We start from the raw sequence: 23,657 nt of genomic DNA, 5'->3' as shown, positions 1-23,657 counted from the left end.
CTGGGATTACAGGTACACAGCACTAGGTCTTGCTATTTCTTTTTCTTTCTTCCTTCACCCTCCTCACTCCTTCTGTGCTGGTCCTGGGGCTTGAACTCAGGGCATGGGCACTGTCCTTGAGGTTTTTTGCTTAAGGCTAGCACTCTGTCACTTCAGCCACAACTCTACTTTCAGCTTTTTGGTGGTCAATTAGAGATAGGAGTCTCACAGACTTTCCTGCTTTGGTTGGCCTTGGACGAATCCTCAGATCTCAGCCTCTTGGCCTTGGACGAATCCTCAGATCTCAGCCTCCTGAGTAGCAGGGTTACAGGTGTGACCCACTGGTGTCTGGCTTGGTTCCTCCTGTTTTTGACACTGTGAGCCTATTGGAAAAGCAATGGGGATATTCACAAGTTAAGAACAAAAGGTTTTACAGTTTCTTTCTGGAGGCCACTTTTAGCTGTTCATCATTCGTGTTTTGAAGAAATGCATTTTTTTCTGATTGATATCTTTTGGATCCATGTCTGGCACTTTTATGAGCTGCTTGGCTAGTTGGATGGCGTGGAGTGAAGGGATAGAGGCTTACCTAACTTGGAGAGAGGACTTTGTCACAGCGTTGCTGGCCCGCCTGTGGTTCCCTCCTGGTGATCCATCCCTTTCCCATGCAGTACGAAGGCAGTATCTACGAGACTCACTCTGTGGTGCTACAGTGACTGGCCTCAGTGGACTGGTCTGGAGCAGAGGACTTTTCTGGAGAAACAACAATGGATGTCTCTTGATGGTTGTAGAAGATCATAGGCTGCGTTTGACTGCTGACAGTCAAGAGAGGACAGTGATCTATGTGCTGATGGCTCATGCCTGTAATTGTAGCTACTCAGTAGGTTTTAACCTGGAAGATTAGGGTTCTGGTTTTTTTGTTTGTTTTTCTTTTTCTTTTTTTTTTGGCCAGTCCTGGGGCTTGAATTGAACTCAGGGCCTGAGCACTGCCCCTGGCTTCTTTCTGCTCAAGGCTAGTACTCTGCCACTTGAGCCACAGTGCCCCTTCTGGCCTTTTCTACATATGTGGTGCTGAGGATTTGAACCCAGGGCTTCATGTATATGAGGCAAACACTCTTGCCACTAGGCCCAAGATTCCCAGCCCCAAGATTATAGTTCAAAGCCCACCCATACAAAAAAATTGGAGACTCCTCCAATTTCCTGGCAAAAATTGGGCTGGGGGAATGGCTCAAGGGGTATAGTGCTAGCTGAGAGGAAGCAAGTGAGAGTCCCTGAGTTCACACTCCAACAGTGGGAAAAGAAATTGGGGGCTGGGGATATGGCCTAGTGGCAAGAGCGCTCGCCTCCTATACATGAAGCCCTGGGTTCAATTCCCCAGCACCACATATATATAGAAAATGGCCAGAGGTGGTGCTGTGGCTCAAGTGGCTGAGTGCTAGCCTTGAGCAAAAGGAAGCCAGGGACAGTGCTCAGGCCCTGAGTCCAAGGCCCAGGACTGGCCAAAAACAAACAACAAACAAAAGAAATTGGGGGATGTAGTAGACTATGGAGGCATGGCTCAGTACTAGGACATTTGCCTTACAAGGTCCTCAGTAAGGACCCCCCCCCAAAAAAAAACAAAAAAAAAAAACAAGAGAGAGCACCAAGAAATGGAGAAATGTCTTATGAGAAACTTCCTGTAAGCAGCCTGGCTGAATTCTGCCTCCTTCTGTTTCTCTTCCCAAGGGCTATTCCAGCTCCTGCTGGAGTCCTGCCACCCCCTGTGAAAGCCCAGACTAGATGGCCACTGAAGGTGGGTACTGGAGTTAGGATTGGGTTTTCATTTCTAGAACTGGCCATTCCCCAAAAGATGGAGTCAACATCGAGTGGTGGGGTATCCAGTTCTTTTTCTTTAATCTTTGCTTTCGGCAAGCACAATTTTTAGACAAATAATTGAACAGTGAATTTGTTTACCTAGTAAGAAAATCAGAGCATACTGTCTGGATACCCCGATCTTCCTATTTCTAGGATGCCTCCATCAGAAGATGGAGTATATAAGTCTATTTCCTGCTCCTTCTAAACTAGTACTGGGTTTATTTTATTTTAATTTATAGTGGTACTGAAGGTTGAACTCAGGGCGTCATACTTCCTAGGGAGGGACTAAACTGTTTGAGCCTTCAGTTCTTTCTTGATTTATGGTTCAGGTAGTTTCTTCAGATGGTGGTGGTGGTTTTTTTTTTTTTTGTGTTTTTGTTTGTTTGTTTGTTTTTTGGGCCAGTCCTGGGGCTTGAACTCAGGGCCTGAGCACTGTCCCTGGCTTCTCTTTGCTCAAGGCTAGCACTCTGCCACTTGAGCCACAGTGCCCCTTCTTGGCCATTTTCTGTATATGTGGTGCTGGGGAATTGAACCCAGGGCCTCATGTATACGAGGCAAGCACTCTTGCCACTAGGCCATATCCCCAGCCCAGTGGTCGTTGTTGTTGTTTTTAATCTGTTGTGGGGCATGAACTCAGGGCCTCTACACTGTCCCTGAGCTCTTTTGTTTGAGAATAGTACTCTGCTACTTTGAGCCACAGTGCCACTTTTTGGTTTTTGGCGGCTAATTGGAGATAAGAGTCTCACTGACTTTCCTGTCCTGGCTTTGAACTGCCATCCTCAGATCTCAGACTTCTGGTTAGCTAGCATTACAGGCCTGAGCCACCAGCACCTGGCTCAATTGTTGTTTATTAGGGAAGTTGAAAAGGTTTCCTCCCCTGTCCCTCCCTCTCCCCCATTTCCCTGTCCCTCCCCCTCCCTCCTGGCTGTGCATGCATGCATGCATGCATGTGCTAGTGCTAGGGCTTGAACTCGGGGCCTGGCACCATTGCACAGCTGTTTCCCTTGAGCTCCACTTCTGGCTTTTTGGTGGTTCATTGGAGATAAGAGTCTCTGGACTTCCCTGTCCAGGCTTACTTCAAATTATTGATCCTCAGATCCCAGCCTCCTGAGTAATATTACAGCTATGAACCACCTCCCCTGGCTGTTTAAAGAAAAATCAGCTGTTGGGGCTGGGGATATGGCCTAGTGGCAAGAGAGCTTGCCTAGTATACGTGAGGCCCTGGGTTCGATTCCCCAGCACCACATATACAGAAAAAGGCCAGAAGTGGCGCTGTGGCTCAAGTGGCAGAGTGCTAGCCTTGAGCAAAAGGAAGCCAGGGACAGTGCTCAGGCCCTGAGTTCAAACCCCAGGACTGGCCAAAAAAAAAAAAAAAAAAGAAAGAAAAATCAGTTGTTGTCAGAATAGCAAATCCTGTTTTGTCCTGTTGTATCACCAGACTATATTAGGTAGAACTGAGAGGAGACAAAAAGTTTGTAACAGAAGAAAGTTGTTGCTAAGCAAATATTTGTCTGTTGCTCTGAGCCAATCAAAGCACTAAGCATTCAGTGAGGAATTTGGCAGAGGTTGGCATCAGGATCTGAGCTCCAGACCTGTCCCTCTTCTGCCCACAATTGTGCTTCCACTTTTCTTCAGGTAAGAAGGTCACACTGCTCAGTTCTGTGGAAACTGTCCCATCAAATTCCATAGCCAGGAACACAAACACCAGGTGGCTCTCTTCCCCAGCTTACCTCTGAGGTTTACCTTGCTGGAAAATTCAAGGACCTAATTATTCCTGTTAGGGAGGTTATGTATTTCACTTGCTTGTGATCATTCCTCAGTAATAATAACTTAGATGGAGTTTTATTATTATAGCCTTGTATACACAAATAAGTATGTGTGTGACTAGTCAGGTTCTACCACTTACTAGGCCCTACTACTTGAACTACACCTCCATCCTCAGTCCTGCTTTTTTTTTTTTTTTTTTTAAATCCGTAATGAGGCTTGAACTCAGGGGCCTAAGTGCTGTCCCTGAGCTCTTCAGCTTAATGCTAGCACTCTACCACTTGAGCCACAGCACCATTTCTGGTTTTTTGGTGATTAATTGGAGATAAGAGTCTCACAAACGTTCCTGCCTGGGCCGGCTTTGAACTGTGATCCTCATATCTCAGCCTCCTGAGTAGCTAGGATTACAGGCTTGAGTCATTGACACCTGACTAATCCTGCTTTACTTGCTGGCTATTTTGGAGATGGAGCCTAGTAAACTTTTCTGTCAAGGTTGGCCTTGAACCATGATCCTCCATATAATAGCCTCTCGAGTAGCCGAGATTACAGGGATCAGCCGTATCAGTGCCTGGCTATTACTTCTTAAAGTCATCTCTAATTCTTGTGTGAATGTGTTTGCATGCATGCCAATCCTGGAGTTTGAACTCAGGGCCTGGGCACTGTCCCTGAGCTGCCTTTTTGCTCAAGGGTAGCACCCTATCACTTGAGCCACAGCACCACTTCTGGGTTTTTTTCTGTGTATGTGGTAGTGAGGAATCAAAACCCAGTGCTTCATGCATGCTAGGCAAGTACTCTACCACTGAACCACATTCCAGCCCTGTTCCTTCATCTGTACCTCCCCCTTTGCCCTCCCAAAGACAGATAAATGAACAAACAAGTCAAAAAAAGAAAATAAAAACAACAACAAAGAACCTTGTTTCCATTTCCTGGAATTCATTTTTGATAACTATTATATGATCAGAGGTGTACATAGGCATTACACCTTAGTGTTCCTCCACTAAAAATATCCTCCTTTGGTCTCACTGTGTGTGAATGTCTGGTGTCTTGTTCTGATGTAGATCTTCCCCATATGAGAGAAAATGTGCTCTTTGCGCCTCTGAGCTTGGCTTACCTCAACACTATTTGTTCTAAGTCCATCCTTTCTAATCGCTGTGTTAAATTGCATTGTGTATAGGTACCACACTTTAAAATTTATTTTTGCCAGTTCTGGGGCTTGGACTTACGGTCTGAGCACTGTCCCTGTCTTCTTTTTGCTCAAGGCTAGCACTCAACCACTTGAGTCACAGCGCCACTTCTGGCCTTTTCTGTTGATGTGGTGCTGAGGAATCGAACCCAGGGCTTCATGCATGCTAGGCAAGCACACTTAAAAAAAAAATCCACTCATCTATCACATGGCAGGGCTTCATGTATAGGAGGCAAGTACTCTGCCACTAGTCCATATTCCCAGCCCCTACAGAGGGTTTTTTAAAAAAGTGCTTTAAAATTGTTATTATAAAGGCGATATACAGAGTGGTTACGCATATGTCAGGCAAAGAGTACATTTCTTTTTGGACAATGTCACTCACAAAGCTTCTTTTGAGAGAAAAGTTTTAAAATTAAAGAGCTATTATTGTTATTAAGATGTTGTACAGAGGTGCTACCATCTTATTTCATAAGTCAGGTAATGAGGACATTTTTTTTTTTTTTTGGAGACTATCACTCCTTCCTTTTCCTTCCCCCAGTTTTCCCCTCCTACCCCACAAGTTACATAGGTCATTTTCTACATGGTGTGTATGAATAGCATGATTGCATTTGTTCACTGTCCTTACACCCTTTCTGTGCCTCCCCTTGGGACTCTTAGGAGGGGAAGAATCTGAAGCAAAAATCTACAGAGCGCTTTTAATCAGCACTGAAAGTAGGGTATTTAAAAACAATGGGCTAGGGCTGGGGATATGGCCTGGTGGGAAGAGTGCTTGCCTCGTATACTTGAAGCCCTGGGTTCGATTCCCCAGCACCACATATACAGAAAATGGCCAGAAGTGGCGCTGTGACTCAAGTGGCAGAGTGCTAGCCTTGAGCAAAAAAGGAACCCAGGGACAGTGCTCAGGCCCTGAGTCCAAGGCCCAGGACTGGCAAAAAAAAACCGAGAAAAACAACAACAACAACAACAACAAAACAATGGGCTATGGGGCTGGGAATATGGCCTCGTGGTAAAGTGCTCGCCTTGTATACATGAAGCCCTGGGTTCAATTCCTCAGCACCACATATATAGAAAAGGGCCAGAAGTGGCGCTGTGGCTCAGGTGGTAGAGTGCTAGCCTTGAGCAAAAAAGCCAGAGACAATGCTCAGGCCGAGTCCAAGCCCCAGGACTGGCAAAAAAAAAAAAAAAAGAAAAACACACACACACACAAAAAAAAACCCCAAAACACAATGGGCTATTTTAGAAACAGTTAATATTTGGCAGTTAGATTTGGCCACACTAACTTATCAGAAAACTTGGTAGGAAGATGTTCAGATGAGCCTGTCTTGTCCTATGTCCTAGCTCAATATGTAGCTCAACTTACTGCAGACTTGATGTTGCTGTGGAAGCCTCGGTGTGTCTTTTTTTTTTTTTTAAGACCTCACAAAATTTAGGACAAACAAAATTCTCAACCTCAGAATGTGTGAAATCATTGTATGGCTGGCCGACAGAAGTTTTCTCTAAAACCTGAAGTGAGGCATGTGCAGAGAATCCTTGAGGGAGCCCCATTGCACTCAGAACCTGTGCTGGTCTTTTTCCAGTTCCCGTCTACAGGCATCTGACTTGGATTTGCCAAAGCAAAGGTTTGTTCTTAAGCTGAGGCAGCTTGGAAAGTTGCCTTTTCTTTATGTGAATCTAAACTCTTGGCAGAAATTATAGGTTTGCTTTTTTCCCTTTGTTTTGGTCTCCATTTGAGACAAATAATACTTCCTCTCTCCCCAAGTGGGTTTTTTGTTGTTGTTGTTTGTTTTTTCCTTCAGTACTGGAATTTTCAACTTGGTGCCTTACCCTTACTCAGCTTGTTTGCAAGGCTAGCGGCTTTACCACTTTGAGCCACGAGCCTCTTCCAGTTTCTGGTAGTTAACTGGAGATAAGAGTCTCATGGACTTTCCTTCCGGGGCCGACTTCTAACCACAGTCCTTAGATCTCAACCTCCTGAGTAGCTAGGATTACAGGTGTGAGCCACCAGTGCCTGGCAAGAAAAGTATTCTCGTGCTTCAAAATTTAAGGCAGCTTTCCATGGGAGGTACTTGACTTTTTAGTACGCTGAATATTGTAGAATAAAAACCCTGACAAAGACTGGATTGACCGAACCTCCACACACTTATGGCCCTGTTGAGGAAGTGTGTGTTGATTCTTGACATGGCTGTTGTTGCCTCAATTTCTGTTGTTCTCTGGTACCAAATAAAAATTAAGACCTGGAAAAAAGTGACCTCATGTTAAGAGATAAATCAGTGGAAGTAGACTCAAAAGATGAACCCAGTGTTGAAACTGTGGGAAGGAACTGCAAGGAAACTTTATCATTTTAGAAGCTTTAATGAGAAAGGTATACAGTGTCTGTCATGAATGCATAGATGGATATTTCAGGAAATGGAAACTGCAGAAAAAGAATTGAATGTTGGAAACAAAAACAGATAAACAGTGAAGAAACTGTTCAGCGGGTTCTTCAGCAGATGGACCTACATCATGGCCCAGAAGAGGATTAGTGGATCAGACGCTGCCATGTCAATGAAAGTCTGGAGTAGGGCTGGGAATGTGGCTTAGTGGTAGGGTGCTTGCCTACCATGCTTGAAGCCCTGGGTTCAATTCCTCAGTACCACATAAACAGAAAAAGCCACAAGTGGTGCTGTGGCTCAAGTGGTAGAGTGCTAGCCTTGAGCAAAATAAGCTGAGAGACAGTGTGCCCAGGCTCTGAGTTCAAGCCCCAGGACTAGCAAAAGAAAAAAAGTCTGGAGTAAGACAAGTAGAAAAAAGAGACTCTAAATAACACTCATATAGTTGGGAGAAAGAGGACAGGCCACAGGTTGAGAGCTCTTCAGTTAAGAAAGAGACTGTAAACCGCCCACCAGTGGCTCACGCCTGTAGTCCTAGCTACTCAGGAGGCTGAGATCTGAGGATCTTGGTTCCAAGCCAGCCCTGTCAGGAAAGCTCGGGAGACACTTAGCTCCAATTAACCACCAGAAAACAGAAGTGGCACTGTGACTCAAGTGGCAGAGTGCTAGCCTTGATCTGAAGAGCTCAGGGACAGCTCCCGGGCCCAGAGTTCAAGCCACACGATCAACCAGAGAAAGCAAGGGGAGTGGGGAGAAAAGAAAATACACTGGAGACCAGGGATAGGTAAATACAGAGACCCACCACCACCAAGGCACATTGCTCAGACTGCTGAAAAGGGTAAAGCTCTAAAGATAGCTGGGGAAAAGAGGAACAGAATGGTCCCACATTTTTTTGGTTAGAACCTGCTAGTGCACAGATAGTTGAGTAACATTCTAAAAGGACTCAGTCCCTCAGCTTTTACAAAAAGTGAAGACAGATACTTTCTAAAATAAAGGCGGAAGAGAGGGTTTCTCAGATGTAAACCGAGTGTTTTTTGGACAGAGTATGTAGGCTAGAGAACTTTTTGTTTTTGGTCAGTCGTGAAGCTTGAACTCAGGGTCTGAGCACTGTCCCTGAGCTTTTTTGCTCAAGGCTAGCACTCAACCACTTAGGCCACAGCCTCACTTTCTGCGTTTTGGTGGTTAATTGGAGATGAGTCTCATGGGCTTTCTTTCCTCAGGGTGGCGTTGATCTGAGCTCCTCAGATCTCAGCCTCCTGATTAGGGTTTACAGGGGTGAACCACCATTGCCTGGCAAGCCTGCTCTGCTTCGGAGAACAGCTGCAGGTTAGGGTAGCCTAGGCCTTCTGCACTGCTGAACAAGTTTTGGGCTTCCTCTGATATCTTCTCAAGTTTGATGGTTTACTTGGCTACAACAGACAGAATTTAGGACAGCCCTCTATATTTATAGTCCTGTGTCCTGCTCTTCTCGGCCCCCCATAGTGCTGGGGTTTTAACCCGGTGCCTCAGTGCTAGACAAGTGCTCTGCCAGCTTTAAAGTATGGTTATTTTCATGTTCTTCTTTACTCTTGGAGCACTTCCCTCTGCTCTGCCACAGCAAATCATTATTGTTCTAGACTCAGAGTTAGAAACTTTCAAAGGGTCCCTGAGACTACAAAATCAAGGTCTTGGCTTTGCTTCCAAGGGCCTTCAGCTCACAAATTAGGATGTATGTGTGTGCACTTGCACACTCACTGCACATTATGAATGTATGCGTACATGATCCAGGGATGATCATGTGTAGGAATTTATGAAAAATGTTTCCTATTACCTCCGTCTATTGCATGTTGACTCTCCTGTGCTCTATGAACCCTTTCCTCAAGTACAGCCATGTGTTTATGCATTTTGTTTTGTCATACAAATATATACCAGCATTGGGGCTGAGAATATGGATTAGCGGTAGAGTACTTGCCTTGCATATATGAAGCCCTGGGTTACGTGTGTGTATTTATATTTACATTTTTTTTGTTGTGCTTGAGGCTTGAAATCTGGTCCTGAGCTCTTCAGCTAAAGGCTAGTGCTCTACCACTCAAGCCACAGCACCACTTTTCTTTTTTTTTCTTTTTTTTTTTTTTTTGGCCAGTCCTGGGCCTTGGACTCAGGGCCTGAGCACTGTCCCTGGCTTCTTCCCGCTCAAGGCAGCACTCTGCCACTTGAGCCACAGCGCCGCTTCTGGCCGTTTTCTGTATATGTGGTGCTGGGGAATCGAACCTAGGGCCTCGTGTATCCGAGGCAGGCACTCTTGCCACTAGGCTATATCCCCAGCCCCCATAGCACCACTTTTCTAAGAGTCTCTCAGATGTGTCTGCCTGGGCTGGCTATGAACCTCTAGCTCCTCAGATTTCAGTCTCCTGATTATATCCTTGAGCCACCAGCACCTGGTGACTGCTGAAAAGGGTAATCATAAGCAATTAGAGGTTATAACACGAAATGCCATTATTAGCTTCAGCAATAGTTACCATCCCCTTTTTTTTTTTTTTTTTGGCCAGTCCTGGGCCTTGGACTCAGGGCCTGAGCACCGTCCCTGGCTTCTTCCCGCTCAAGGCTAGCACTCTGCCACCCGAGCCACAGTGCCTCTTCTGGCCATTTTCCATATATGGGGTGCTGGGGAATCGAACCGAGAGCTTCATGTGTAGGAGGCAAGCACTCTTGCCACTAGGCCCCAGTAATTACCATCTTATGTACTGTTCTATGTCTTTAAATCTTACAAGCTCAACCCTGTGTGTGGAACTCTCGTGACCAGATGTGTTCTGGAATTCAGGCAGTTTTAATTTTTTTATTTTAAATGTGTGTGTTTTATGTAAGTGGTACTGAGGACTTGAACCCAGAGTTTCATGCATGCTAGGCAAGCAGCCTACTACTAACCCACATTCTCCAACTCAGGCATTTTTTTAGGGAAAAGAAGATGAAGGTAGCACCTGGTTGCTGTATACATAGTATGGTAAAGAATGTCTTTGTTCTTCCTTCTTGAGGTTAGGCTGGTACAGAAGAAATCATTCTGAGCAGTGTACCTGTGCCTTATTTTAATTAATTATTAAGGAATTGGTGAATTTGCCAGTACCAGAGCTTGAATCCAGGCTCCAGTGCTGTTCCTTCACTTTTGCCCACAAAGCTTTGCTCTACCTCTTTAATTGCAATTCTCTTTCTAACTTTTTGGTGGTTAATTGATGATGAGAGTCTTAATGGATTTTCCTGCCTGAACTGGCTTTGAACCTCAATTCTCAGATTTCAGCCTCCTTCGTATTTAGGATTACAGGAGTCAGCCACTTTTACCTGGCTTGTTTTGTTGTTTGTTTTAAATTTTTTATTGTTATTAAGGTGTTGAACAGAGCATTTTTTTTGTTTTGTTGTTTATTGGTCAGCCATGTGGCTTGAACTCATGGACTGGGCACTATCCCTGAACTTTTCTGCTCAAGTGCTCTACTTATAGCTTTCCGGTGGTTAATAGGAGGTAAGAGTGTCATGGACTTTCCCGCCTACACTGGCTTTGAACCTTGATCCTCAGATCTTAGCCATCTGTGTAAGTAGTTGTTTGGGTTTTTTTTGTTTTGTTTTGTTTTTTTGTTTTGTTGGTTGTTGGGCTTGAATTCTGGGCTTGGGTCCTGTTCTTGAGCTTCTTTGTGCTCAAGGCTAGAGCTCTACCACTTGAGCCACAGCACCACTTCCAGTTTTCTGGTGGTTAGTTTTATATAAGAGCCTCACAGCCTTTTCTGCGGGCCTGGCTTTGAACCAACATCCTCAGATCTCAGCCTCCTGAGTAGGATTACAGGTGTGAGCCACTGGCACCCCACAGTTTTGTTTGTTTGTTTCCCCTGTTGCTCACACTGGGGCTTGTGAGTTGGCCTGAGCACTGTCCTGGCTTCTTTTTGCTCAAGGCTAGCACTCTACCTCTTGAGCAACAGTGCCACTTCTGACTCTTTCTGTTTATGTGGTGCTGAGGAATTGAACGCAGGGCTTCATGCATGCTAGGCCAGCACTTTACTGCTAAGCCACATTCCAGCCCATGATTTCAATTTTAACTTTTCCAAAATAAGGTAGTGTACCACCCCCCTCCCCCTCTGGTCCATCCTGGAGCTTGAACTCAGGGCCTGAGTGCTGTTGTGTTTTAGCTCAAGGCTAGCATCCTACCACTTGAGCTACAGCGCTTCTTCTGGTTTTTTGGTAGTTTGCTGGAGATAACTGTCCCATGGATTTTCCTACCCGTGCTGCCTTTGAACCATGATCCTCAGACCGCAGCCTTCTGTGTAGCTAGAATTAACAGGCATGAGCCACCAACCCTTGGCCTCCCTCCAGCCTTTTAACCTTTTTTTTTTTTCCCTCACTGAAATTTATTCTTGTCTTTTCCGTTAATCTCTTCTCATTTCCCTAATGAACTGCTTTCTAAAGATAAAATGGAAGCTCATTTGTACATCCATGCAGGCTGGCAAAAGCCATCTTTCTCAGAGCTCGGATACATCCTTCCTTTCTGGGAGTGATCTTTTGCCAGGTGCCTGCTTGGCAGTCTAGACCCCATCTCCTTGGGATCTCTGAGGGCTCTGATAGCAGGCTCTGGTTCAGTTCACTTTTCTACTGTACCTTTTGTTCTAGCAATGGGTAGCTGATTGTAAGATGCTCTGTTTTTGTCAGGGTTTTTCAGTTTTATTCTAGTTTATATTCACCTTATTGTGAGACCAAACAGAAGGTCCTTACCTGTAGATCCTGTGTTTGAGTAGTCCGTAGAGGGGCCCACAGTTAAGTCTTGTTTTTATGCGGCAGCGAGTCCAGACGGGCTTGCTGACTTAGGCTCGGCTGGCGGGACAGCTGGCGGTACATTCACTCTACAGGAGGCTCGGCACGAAAGCTGTGGTGGTGTGGTGCTCAGGGCAGTCACTTCTCTCCTTAAAGTCTGCTGCATTGCTTGAGTCACAAGGCAGTCTAGGCATTTTAAATAGTGCACGTGGATTTCTTGCTCTGAGTTCTTCTTTTCTTACCTGTCTCTAACTGAAAAATACCTAGAAGAATCTGTATTTAGAGTGTGGACAAACTGTGGCTTTTATTTTATTTTTTGCCAGTCCTGGGGCTTGAACTCAGGGCCTGAGCACTGTCCCTGAGCTTCTTTTGCTCAAGACTAGCACTCTGCCACCACTTAGGCCACAGCACCACTTCCGGCCTTTTCTGTGTATGTGGTACAGAGGAATTAAACCCAGGGCTTCTACCATTAGGCCATATTCCCAGCTCTTGTGGCCCTCATTTTAGAGGAAGCGTCTCACCTGGGGCTAGCAGTGTCCCCGGGGACACAGTACTGCAGGCCAGGAGGACAGGTCAGTTGGGCACTGGACATCACAGCAGCTGTACTGCTGTCAGCACGAAGGACCTCATCTAAAATCAGTGGTGCCAGATGGAGGACCTGCTTCAGAGGGACTGGACTCCTTGAGACAGCCCTGGTGGGGCCTTCCTTGGTGAGGCTTCAGGTCAGAGGTAGCTTGTCTACCTAGCTTGTGTGTTCTGTGATTTCTGCTTACACACCCACTTTTTGTCAAGTGAAACACATAAAATCAAACCATTTTAAAGCGAGCAATTGAGTAGTATTTAGTATATACACCATGTTGTACAAACACTGCTGTTGGACTCCACTGGCCAGAGAAGTTACGCTCCCACACACTACCTTTACCTACGTGTGCAGTGCATTTACCACCAAAGGAAGCTGTACGTCAGGCTTCGGGTTGTTATCCACAGCCCCTTGCAGCCGCTGTGTGCTTCTGTGGAGTTACCAATCTTGTCTACCTCATATGAAACGGGGTCATACAATTTGTGTGTCACTATGAGTGTCTGCAAGGCTCCTCCATGCTCTAGCTTGCGTCAGTTATGGTCAAGTGACACTCCATTTTATGGGTAAACTACTATCGTTTGTTTCTTAGCCATATATCAGTTGGCATTTGTGTAGTTTCCACATTCTGACTGGTAATATGAGTGTTATATACTTGGTATGTACATTTATGTATAGGTACTTTTATTGGGTCCTTGTTTTCAGAGCTCCTCCTCCTCCTCCTCCTCCTCCTCCTCCTCCTCCTCCTCCTCCTCCTCCTCCTCCTCCTCCTCCCTCCTCCCTCCTCCCTCCTCCCTCCTCCTCCCTCCTCCTCCCTCCTCCTCCCTCCTCCTCCCTCCTCCTCCCTCCTCCTCCCTCCTCCTCCTCCACCACCACCACCGGGTCTCATGCAGTTAGACTGGCTCTAAACTCAACATTCTCCTGCCTCAGTCTCCAGCACTTTAGGATTATAGGCATGTATCTCCACACTTGGCTCTTGTTTTCAGTTCTGTTGTGTGTGTACCTAGGACCAGAAATGCTAGGTCACAGAGTAATTCCATGTTTAACTTTTTGAGACCCTATTCAGTTGTTTTCTTGCTGTACTTCATTTTTACTACCAGCATAGTATGTACTTTCCTGTACATAAGCAGTATAATTCCAAAATTAAGCTTGCTAAGTGAGAATTCACAGCAGAACTGTGGAGGAGGGAGTTAACTTGATGATACCTCACCTGACTTCAGATGATGTGTGTGAAAGGAGTTTGTAGACTTCCAAGTTCCTGAATTGATAAGTAGGTAGTAAATTATGAAATGGCAACCTATTTTCACATGGTTCAGTTTGGGGAGATTATAAGTGTCTTTACATGTTTGAATCTTATTATCTGGGAAAGTATAGATATCGCCAAAGAAATCTATAATTAAACTGTGTTCTGGTTGGTGTTGTTTGAGAGGGGTCAGAGGGGCCTCCCCTGTAACCTCTGGCTGTTTGAGACTGAGCCCTGGAAAGAAGGCCAAGGCAGCAGGTTGACAGACACATGGAGTGGAGGTGCCCTTATGTAAGTGTACCTTGAGTTAGAACACAGCCAACAGCCATCTTCTAGAGACTCCCACATGGAGGCTTAGGCTTGTTTGGACCAGGTGAATCTTATGGGTCTTGACAGTGCTTTCAGCAACAGATTTCTTTTTTTGTTTTTATTTTATTTTCTGAATAATTATTTATTGTCAAAGTGCTGTACAGAGGGGTTACAGTTTCATATGTAAGGCAGTGGGTACATTTCTTGTACAATTTGTTAACTCCTTCATTTCCCCTCTCCCCCCATGAGTTGTTCAGTTGGTTTACACCAAATGGTTTTGTAAGTATTGCTTTTGGAGTGGTTTTTTTTTTTTTATCCTTTGTCTCTCAATTTTGATATTCCCTTTCTCTTCCCTAGTTCTAATACCAGTATATACAGTAGCAGATTTCTAACTCCTCCCTCATACCCCCATGCCTTTCAGTTCAACTTAGGGAAATTTTTTTATTTTTTATTTTTGCCAATTCTGGGCCTTGGACTCAGGGCCTGAGCACTGTCGCTGGCTTCTTTTTGCTCAAGGCTAGCACTCTACCTACCACTTGAGCCACAGCGCCACTTCTGGCCTTTTTGTATATATGTGGTGCTGAGGAATCGAACCCAGGGCTTCATGTGTACAAGGCAAGCACTCTTGCCACTAGGCCATATTCCCAGCCCCTAGGGAATTCTTTTCTGGAACATTTATAAGGATTTTTAAAACAGGAAAAGGAAGGGGCTAGGAATATGGCCTAGTGGCAACAGTGCTTGCTTTGTATACATGAAGCCCTGGGTTTGATTCCTCAGCACCACATATATAGAAAACGGCCAGAAGTGTCACTGTGGCTCAAGTGGCAGAGTGCTAGCCTTGAGCAAAATGAAGCCAGGGACAGTGCTCAGGCCCCGAGTCCAAGGCCCAGGACTGGCAAAAAAGAAAAGAAAAGGAAATCTACTTCTGTCTTTTCTGGTGATTGATTGGAGATAAGAGTCTCACGGACTTTCCTGTTTGGGCTGGCTTTGAGTTGCAGTCCTCAGATCTCAGCCTTCTGAGTAGCTAGAGTTACAGATGTGAGCCACCAGCACCCGGTCTATTGCTGGCGTTAACATATATTATTAGCAAAATGTGTTTTTTGTTCACAACATGAATACAATACAAAAATAGTCTTTTCTGTTTGTTACAGACAAACTTACATGTGTTGGAGACAAGACCAGAAGCAACTCTGAATTAAGGTAATTTTGCATGTACAATTGATATTCATCAGTTTTTAAAATACTGCATTTAAATTTCTTCAGGGTTTCTTTTGTGTATGTGAGGGAGAGACAGATACAGAGAGAGAAGATAAGTGCAGAGATGGAAATTAAGTCCAGTGCCTTGTCCAGCACCTGCAGTGAAAAAGAAAAAGTGTATTAAACTAATCTTAAAAACATAACAGGATATTACATGATCATCCAGTTTCTACATTTAGAGAATTTTGCCAGATTTGGGGCTGGGAATATGGCCTAGTGGCAAGAGTGCTTGCCTCGTATACATGAAGCCCTGGGTTCGATTCCTCAGCACCACATATACAGAAAAAGCCAGAAGTGGCGCTGTGGCTCAAGTGGCAGAGTGCTAGCCTTGAGCAAAAAGAAGCCAGGCAGGGACAGTGCTCAGGCCCGCTCAGGACTGGCAAAAAAAGAAAAAAAAAAAGAGAAAGAATTTTGCCAGATTTGTTTAATCCCTTCCTTTTCTTCCTTCCAATCTCTTCTTTCCTTACTAGAAATGATATTAAAGCAAATCCCTCTGACGGAGGTCTGCCTAGCTGCCTAACAAGCTCAAGGCCCTGTTCAGTCCCCAACACCATGAAAATAGAAGAGCAAAAATAAATAAAGAAAATCCCCTAAACCTTCTCATTTTCCTTGTAAGTGTTAGGCATTTCTAACAAGGAAACAGATCTCTTTGGATATTTAACTAAAGAAATGTAGTTTGTGGTAGCCCAGGTCTGTTATCCTAGCTATATGGTGGGGAGGCGTAGGAAGATAGGATTGTAGACTGTACCAGACCAAAGCAAAAATTCAAACCCATCTCTGAAAACTAAGGACTGGAAGTATGTCTCAAGTGGCATGGTACTACACCTGCCTAAGAAATTGGAGGCTCTGAGTTCAAACTCTAGCTAATCACTCCCCCCCCCAAAAAAAGAAAAGAAAACATTAAAAAAAATAATAAAGGAACTATAGCTCAGAACTTCCTGTCATTTGGTAGTCAGACTGTCTTCCTGATTTTCTCTTTTAAATAATTGGTACAGTTAGATTTAGGATCAAGATCCAAAGTCTCTGTGGTTTAAAAAAATGACCTAAATTTTTATTTATGCTGCTACTGGGGCTTGAAGTTAGGGCCTCAAGCTCTTGCTCAGCTTTTTCGTTCACTAGGCTACACTTTCAGTATATATGCTGGCTAATTGCAATAGAATCTTTGGGAGTTTCCTGCCTAGGCCAGCTCTAAACTGTAATCCTCAGGTCTCAGTCTCCTGAGTAACTGGAATTGTCAATGGGAGCCACTAATGCCCAGATTACCTTTTTTTATTGGATACAGTTTTGTTGTCCAGACTACCCTTGAACCCTTAAACTTGGGATATTCTTGTTTAAGCCTTCGAAGACAGGAGACTTACAGATGTATACTGTTGTACCCAGCTCAAAAAGTGATTTTTAATGGAAATTTGAAACAGATGCAAAACATTAATTACTATAAAGAACTCTATCAACAAATTAATTACTTGTTCTGGCTGATATTGTTTTGTATATACCTATTTCCCTTTTTCAGATGTTTTTCTTTTTTTTTTTGGCCAGTCCTGGGCCTTGGACTCAGGGCCTGAGCACTGTCCCTGGCTTCTTCCCGCTCAAGGCTAGCACTCCGCCACTTGAGCCACAGCGCCGCTTCTGGCCGTTTTCTGTATATGTGGTGCTGGGGAATCGAACCTAGGGCCTCGTGTATCCGAGGCAGGCACTCTTGCCACTAGGCTATATCCCCAGCCCCCTTTTTTAGATGTTTTGAAATAATTTGGGGCAGGAAGGTGCAAGGAGTTTATCCTGGGCTTGGTCTCAGGGCCTGGGTGCTGTTCCTGGCTTCTTTTTGCTCAAGGCTAGCACTCTGCCACTTGAGCCACAGCACCACTTCTGGCCGTTTTCTGTATATGTGGTGCTGGGGAATCAAACCCAGGGCTTCATGTATATGAGGTAAGCACTCTTGCCACTAGGCCATATCCCCAGGCCCCCCCCCCCCCCATTTCCAGTTTTCTGGCTGTTAATTGGAAATAAGAGTCTCATAGACTTTCTGCTATAGCTGGCTTCAAATCACAATCCTCAGGTCTCAGCGTCCTGAATAGGATTACAAGTATGAGCCACTTGTGTCCGGCTTGTCCCTAATATTTTGTTCTCAAGGCTGGTGCTCTACCACTTTGAACCACAGCCCCTACTTCCCGTTTTCTGGTAGTTACTGGACATAAGATTCCCATCAACTTTCTGCCTGTTCTGGCTTTGAACTACGGTCCTTAGAACTCTGCCTTTTGAGTAGGTACGAGGATTACAGGGGTGGAGCCACCACCACCCAGAATTTTAGAGGTAGCATTTTGTTCTTAAATCCATTTTTCTTTTCTTCTCCTCCCTCCCTCCCTCCCTCCCTCCCTCCCTCCCTCCCTCCCTCCCTCCCTCCCTCCCTCCCTTCCTCCCTTCCCCTCCTTCCTTCCCTCCCTCTCTCCCCCCTCCCCTTCCTCCCTCTTCTCCCCCCTCCCCTCCCTCCCCTCCCCTTCCTCCTTCCCCCCCTCCCTCCCTTCCCCTCCTTCCTTCCCTCCCTCTCTCCCCCCTCCCCTTCCTTCTTCCCTCCCTCCCTCCCTCCCTCCCTCCCTCCCTCCCTCCCTCCCTCCCTCCCTCCCTCCCTCCCTTTCTCCTGTCAATCATGGGGCTTGACTCTGGGCCTAGGCGCTGTCCCTGAGCTCTTCAGCTCAAGGGAAGTGCTCTACCTTGAGCCACATGGCCATTTTGGTATTCTGGTGATTACTTTTAGATAAGAGTCTCATGGCCTTTCTTCTCCAGGCTGGCTTGAACCACAATCCTCAGATTCAGCCTCCTGAGTAACTAAGATTTATAGGCATGAGCCACCGGGACCTGGCTCTTTTAAATTTTTTATATTGTTCATTATAAAAGTTGTGTAGAGAGGTGTTACAGTTACATGGGTCAATGAAGAATACATTTCTTTTTGGACAATGTCATCCCTTTGTTCTTAGATATTTTGGCATGTGTCTTTAGGAATAAAGTCCCATTACACAATCATTACTTAGCATACTAACAAAGTATATTAGCGGTTTCTTTATATTGTAGCACCCCATCCTTGTCATAATTCCAATATGACTTAGGTGATATTCGCTTGGGTTCAGCTTCATAGACAACTTGACATGTCTGTTTGACATGTCTCAACACACACACACGTGCGCGCGCGCACACACACACGTACGTGCCTCACTCTTGGGGCCTGAACTCAGGGCCTGGGCATTGTTCCTGAGCTTCTATCTATCTATCTATCTATCTATCTATCTATTTATTTTTATTTATTTATTTTTCTTTCAAATTTTTATTATCAAACTGATGTACAGAGAGGTTACAGTTTCATACGTTAGGCATTGGATACATTTCTTGTACTGTTTGTTACCTTGTCCCTCATACCCCCCTCCCCCCTCCCCCCAGCTTCTTTTTGCTCAAGGTCAGCATTCTGCCACTTGAGCCACAGCGCCACTTCCAGCCTTTTCTGTTAATGTAGTATTGACGAATAGAACCCAGGGCTTTATGCATGTTAGGCAAGCCACTCTACTACTAAGCCTCATTCCCAGCCTCTTAAATATCTTTATTCCATAAGTCTCCTTTTGCTTATCTTCTGAAATATTTGTTAAAAGACAAGCCCTCTCCCCGTTGTTTGTCTTGGAGTGTTCTACAGGGTCCATATACTGCAAAGTCTCCTGTGACATTGAACTCTTTAAGGGATAACAGTTTTGTAGGCATGAAGTTGCTGTCAGAATCTTAAAACATGATTTTGAAAATGACTACCATTGTAAATAGCATCCCAATAAGCATAAGTGGTCATTTCGTTCAAATGTCAGTCATTGACCTTGAGTGTGTTCTGTTGAAGGGGAGGGTGGAACTTCATAGCTGAATCACTGGAAGCTGTGAGACACTTTGACATTGAATTTTCCTCTTTAAAAAAAATTCATTTCTTTATTGTCAAAGTAATGTACAGAGGAGAACATTTCATAGGTAAGGCAGGGCATACATTTCTTATCCAACTTGTTACTTCCTCCCTCATTTTCCCTTGCCTTCCCCCTTCCCCATTTCCCTCCCCCCTGAAAATTCCTCTTTAAAACAATTAGTATGCACTGGTTGTACCAGGGGAGTTTTATTGTGATTATCCACATGTGTAAATAAAGTGTCCTGTTAGCTTCCCTGTTCTGCTCTTTGAATTTTTGTTTCAGCCTTGTTATATAGATAATAACACAGGTCTATTTGGCAATATCAGACCAGAACAAAAAGTGACTCAGTGGGAGTCATATTTATATGTCACATACCCAGACCCTGAAAATTACTTATCTATGTATTTACCTTGGTCATTAGCAAACCTACCGCTTGATTGTCATTATTTGTGATTGTCTTGTAGTTCTGCAGTTTTGAGGGCATTGCCAGTATTCATTCTCATGTTGGGGCCCTGATTGGAGGACCTGGCATTGCTCTGTGTGTTTTTAAGTGGGGAAGATATCACTTCAAGCACATCCTATGCATCTGGAACTATTATGAGGAAAGAACTTATTCTGACTCACAGCAATACTGCTTGTTATCTAAGCCAGGACATAGTGCTCTAAGGTGTCCCCCTGACTCCATGCTGAGCGTCAAGTCCAAGGCCTCTCATCGTGAGGGAAACTCTACCACCAAGTTACCCATTTGCCTCATTCATGCCTTTAAATTGCTTAAATTTCTGCCAAAAGCATTTTCAACCCCGAAGTTCCAATTAAAAGCTAATGGCAAATGTGGGTCATAAACAGACATGAGACCTCAGCAGGCCCTGTCTTAGTGGATTAGGCTGGAAAATGCGACCTCAGCATAGCTAGAGCTTACCTGGGCTGTGCCCTCGATGAGAGGAGGCAGGCAGGCAGATCTGATGTTGGGGTTTTCCTGAGGGCTGGGGAGACTAAGGACAGTGAAAAGCAAACGCGTGAGTAAGATTTCTTCAACATACGTCATTTCTTGTTTTTGTAGTAGTACAAGCAGTATTGGGAGGTTCAGTGGAAAACCATGGCCAATAATTATAGTAAATATGCTAGTGATAGATTGATTAGTCTCTGTATGCTTTTCTTTTTTTTTTGGAAAGTTTTTTTATTTGTTTATTAATTGAACACAATTTTTTTTACAAGGTGTTGTGCAAAAAGGGTACAGTTACATAGTAGGGCAATGTGTACATTTCTTGTGATATCTTACGTCCTGTTTTTCTATCCCTTCTCTAGGCTGTATGCTTTTCTTAAGCAACCAAAATTACTACATTAAGACTTATATTGTTCTTCAAATACATTGTTTTTTTAATATACCAAAAGTATTCCCCTAAATTATTACATTATTTTTGTTACTGTTCTTGGTGATATTATATGGTATATTTAGCAGCTTTGAACAATTGGAATAGTTATATTTGAAAATCTCAAAATGTAGAGAAAAGAATGTATATACTTTTGACTCCAGGGCCCAGAGAGCCTGTTAACTTTAGGGATAGGTGGTTAGTAAGCCATAACCATGCATAACGAGTAGAAGTTGCTCCATTCTTTTGTGTTGTTTTTCAAATGTAAACTACTGCTAACATTCTCTTCTGCATATGCAGAAAAGATTTCTGTTTAAATATGCTAGTTGTGCCTTATATGGAAGTAGAAAGTTCTTTTGCTTGAAATATTTTTGCTGTTGTTATTATAAAGGTGGTATACAGAGGGCTTACAGTTGCATAGTCAGGTAGAGAGCACATTTCTTTTTGGACAGGGTCACCTCTTCCCGTGGAGTCTTCCCATTTTTCCTTATATCCCCACTCACAAGTTGTATAGTTCACATTCAGCATAGTGTCCAGTGAGTACCACTGCTTGCATGTTTACCCTTTGTTTATTGCCCTTGCCCTTCCCAAAACAGTTGAATTGAACAAACAAGACAAAAAGAAAACAGCAGCAAAAATAAAAAAAACCTCTTGCTTCCATTTCCTGGAGTAGTTTTGCTGCTTTTTAAGTTCACTGCTGTGTCTATAGCAGTGCCCTTTGCTGTGCTCCATCCCACCTGGAAGCCGGGATTATATGTGTACATTACCTAAGTAGGATCTTTAGCAGCGAAAGTCTATCTCCAAAATCCTCTTTTAGATTTTAATTTTAGAAAATTTAGAAAAGTACATTAGAGACACCATTAAAATTTAATGACGGAACATATTTGTAGCAGCTACAGAAACAAGAAGATCTAAAGTTTGAGGCTAGTTTGACCAGAGGTAGCCCTATCTCAAAAACTATTAAAAAATACACAAGAGGGCTGGGAACATGACTCAAGGTGGTAGAGTTTCTGTCTTGCAAGTACAAGACTCAGTTTCAACCTCAGTGTCTTACCTTACCCCACCACCCCAAAGACAAAGTTATAGCCCCAATGGTAGAATACTTCTTGAGGCCCTAAGTTAAAAAACAAAAAAGAGGGGCTGGGGATATAGCCTAGTGGCAAGAGTGCCTGCCTCGGATACACGAGGCCCTAGGTTCGATTCCCCAGCACCACATATACAGAAAAAACGGCCAGAAGCGGCGCTGTGGCTCACGTGGCAGAGTGCTAGCCTTGAGCGGGAAGAAGCCAGGGATAGTGCTCAGGCCCTGAGTCCAAGGCCCAGGACTGGCCAAAAAAAAAAAAAAAGACACCCCCTGCCAAAAAATAAAATCTATACACAGTCCAATGAGAAAAAAATAAAATGTAGCTAGGCATTTCTCTCTCTCTCTCTTTCTCTCTTTTTTTTTTTGGCATTTATTTCTTTATTTTCGGTTATGCTTTCTAGATTCTATGTTCAGATGTTTAAATGCCTAGCAACAGACTTTTCTTTTTTGCTGATGTGTGTAGATTAGAGAATGTGTCTCATGACAGCTGTCAGGCTACTTCCTCCCATGTTAATTGTGCATAATTGGCTGGGGGAGCTTCTTCACATCCAACAGTGACACTTCACAGGGCCTCCTGGCGTGTGCTGACCCCCGGCTGCAGAACTTTCTGCTTGACCCTGGGTACTATAGGAGGGAGGTAAAATCATGTAGGCAGATATTTCAACACATCTTCCCACTTTTAACATCATTTTATGCTCTGTTAGCACATGATTCTGTCATAGAGTGGTAAATATAGACTTCAGTGCTTAGGCTGTGCACAAAATGAGTCCATCTTTTTCTGTAGAGCAATGTTCTCTCTAATGCCGAGGTTCCCCTAGTTGTCCTGGGAGGCTTGAGGAATTTAATGATTCCTAACAACCAGTTTAGCCAGGCATGGTAGCACACACCTGTATTTCTAGTACTTACCATGATCCTACCCGAGCAATTTCAACGCAGATTTGGCTACATAGCCAGAAAAACAAATGAGGGGCGGGAGGAAGGAAGGAAAAGAGCCATTGTTACCAGCAATCGCTCTGGAACTGTCATGCACTCCCTGTGTTTGATTTCTAGACAGTGATGGCAGTAGGCTGTTGTTGGCGAGTGGGGCCCCTTCAGGTCCCAGCCCTGCCTGGTAAGCCTTGATTGGCAGTTGTGTGGGCTGTCTCAAGGTCCGCGCTAGTGAGGACTCGTGAGAACTCATTTTCCCATTTTAACCCAGTTGCCTGTGGCCTCGAGCATCCCCTGCTGTCTTCTGTCCATCCTGTTGGAAGAGATTAGCTGCAAGAGAGTCTGTTGTCCTTACTAAGTGTAAGCTAGAGATCATGGAATCATGGAGTGATGGCAGTTTGGTTTTTTTGTTGTTGTTGTCTTTTGCCAGTCCTGGGGCTTGAACTCGGCCTGGGCACTGTCCCTGAGCTTTTTTTGCTCAAGGCCAGCAGTTTTAACACTTGAGCCACAGCTCCCTTCTGGCTCTTTGTGGTTGATCTGGAGATAAGAATCTCACTTCTCCTGTCCAGGCTAGCTTTGAGCCATAGTCCTCAGATTTCAGCCACCGGAGTAAGTAGTTGGATTACAGAACCAGCCACTAGTGCCTGGCATAAATTGTATTTCTATTATCTTTAAGTAGTTGTACAAAGGGGTTACCATTCAACAAATAGAAAAAAGATTTTTTTTTTTACTTTATTGTTATTATAGAGGTGATGTACAGAGGGGTTACATTGACATGAGTCAAGTGGTACCTTCCCTTTTGCACATTCTCTCTCATTTCCTCTTTCCTCTCTCTACCCGAGTTGTATAGTTTACTTTCATCAATGTCCTTTGTCCTCCACCACTACATCTTTTCATCCGTTTCCCTTGAATTTACAAAGGTGGGCTTATGTTTGTTTGTTTGTTGTCAGTCTTAGGGCTTGTACTCTGGGCCTGAGCGCTGTCCTGAGCTCTTCTGCTCAAGGTTAGTGGTTTGAGCCACAGTGCCACTTCTGGCTTTCAGGTGGGTAATTGG

General features: G+C 44.3%; 1 protein-coding gene across 4 annotated transcripts in view; it reads left to right on the top strand.

Moving 5' to 3' along the window:
• The window catches only part of Gnb1 (G protein subunit beta 1), a 78,126-nt gene that overhangs the window by 22,032 nt on the left and 32,437 nt on the right, over positions 1-23,657 (top strand). For 3 of the 4 annotated variants that reach the window (XM_048350086.1, XM_048350088.1, XM_048350085.1), the window contains exon 2: positions 15,194-15,242. The gene's annotated coding sequence lies outside the window, so the exon portion shown is untranslated. Of the gene's footprint in view, positions 1-15,193; positions 15,243-22,874; positions 22,964-23,657 lie in introns of all 4 variants that reach the window. The other variant, XM_048350087.1, reaches the window with a different exon arrangement.

This window comes from Perognathus longimembris, chromosome 7, assembly GCF_023159225.1.
Source record: "Perognathus longimembris pacificus isolate PPM17 chromosome 7, ASM2315922v1, whole genome shotgun sequence".
Lineage (NCBI taxonomy): Eukaryota > Metazoa > Chordata > Mammalia > Rodentia > Heteromyidae > Perognathus > Perognathus longimembris.
The sequence above is the reverse complement of the archived record's forward strand: the minus strand, read 5'-3'. Positions and strand labels throughout refer to the sequence as shown.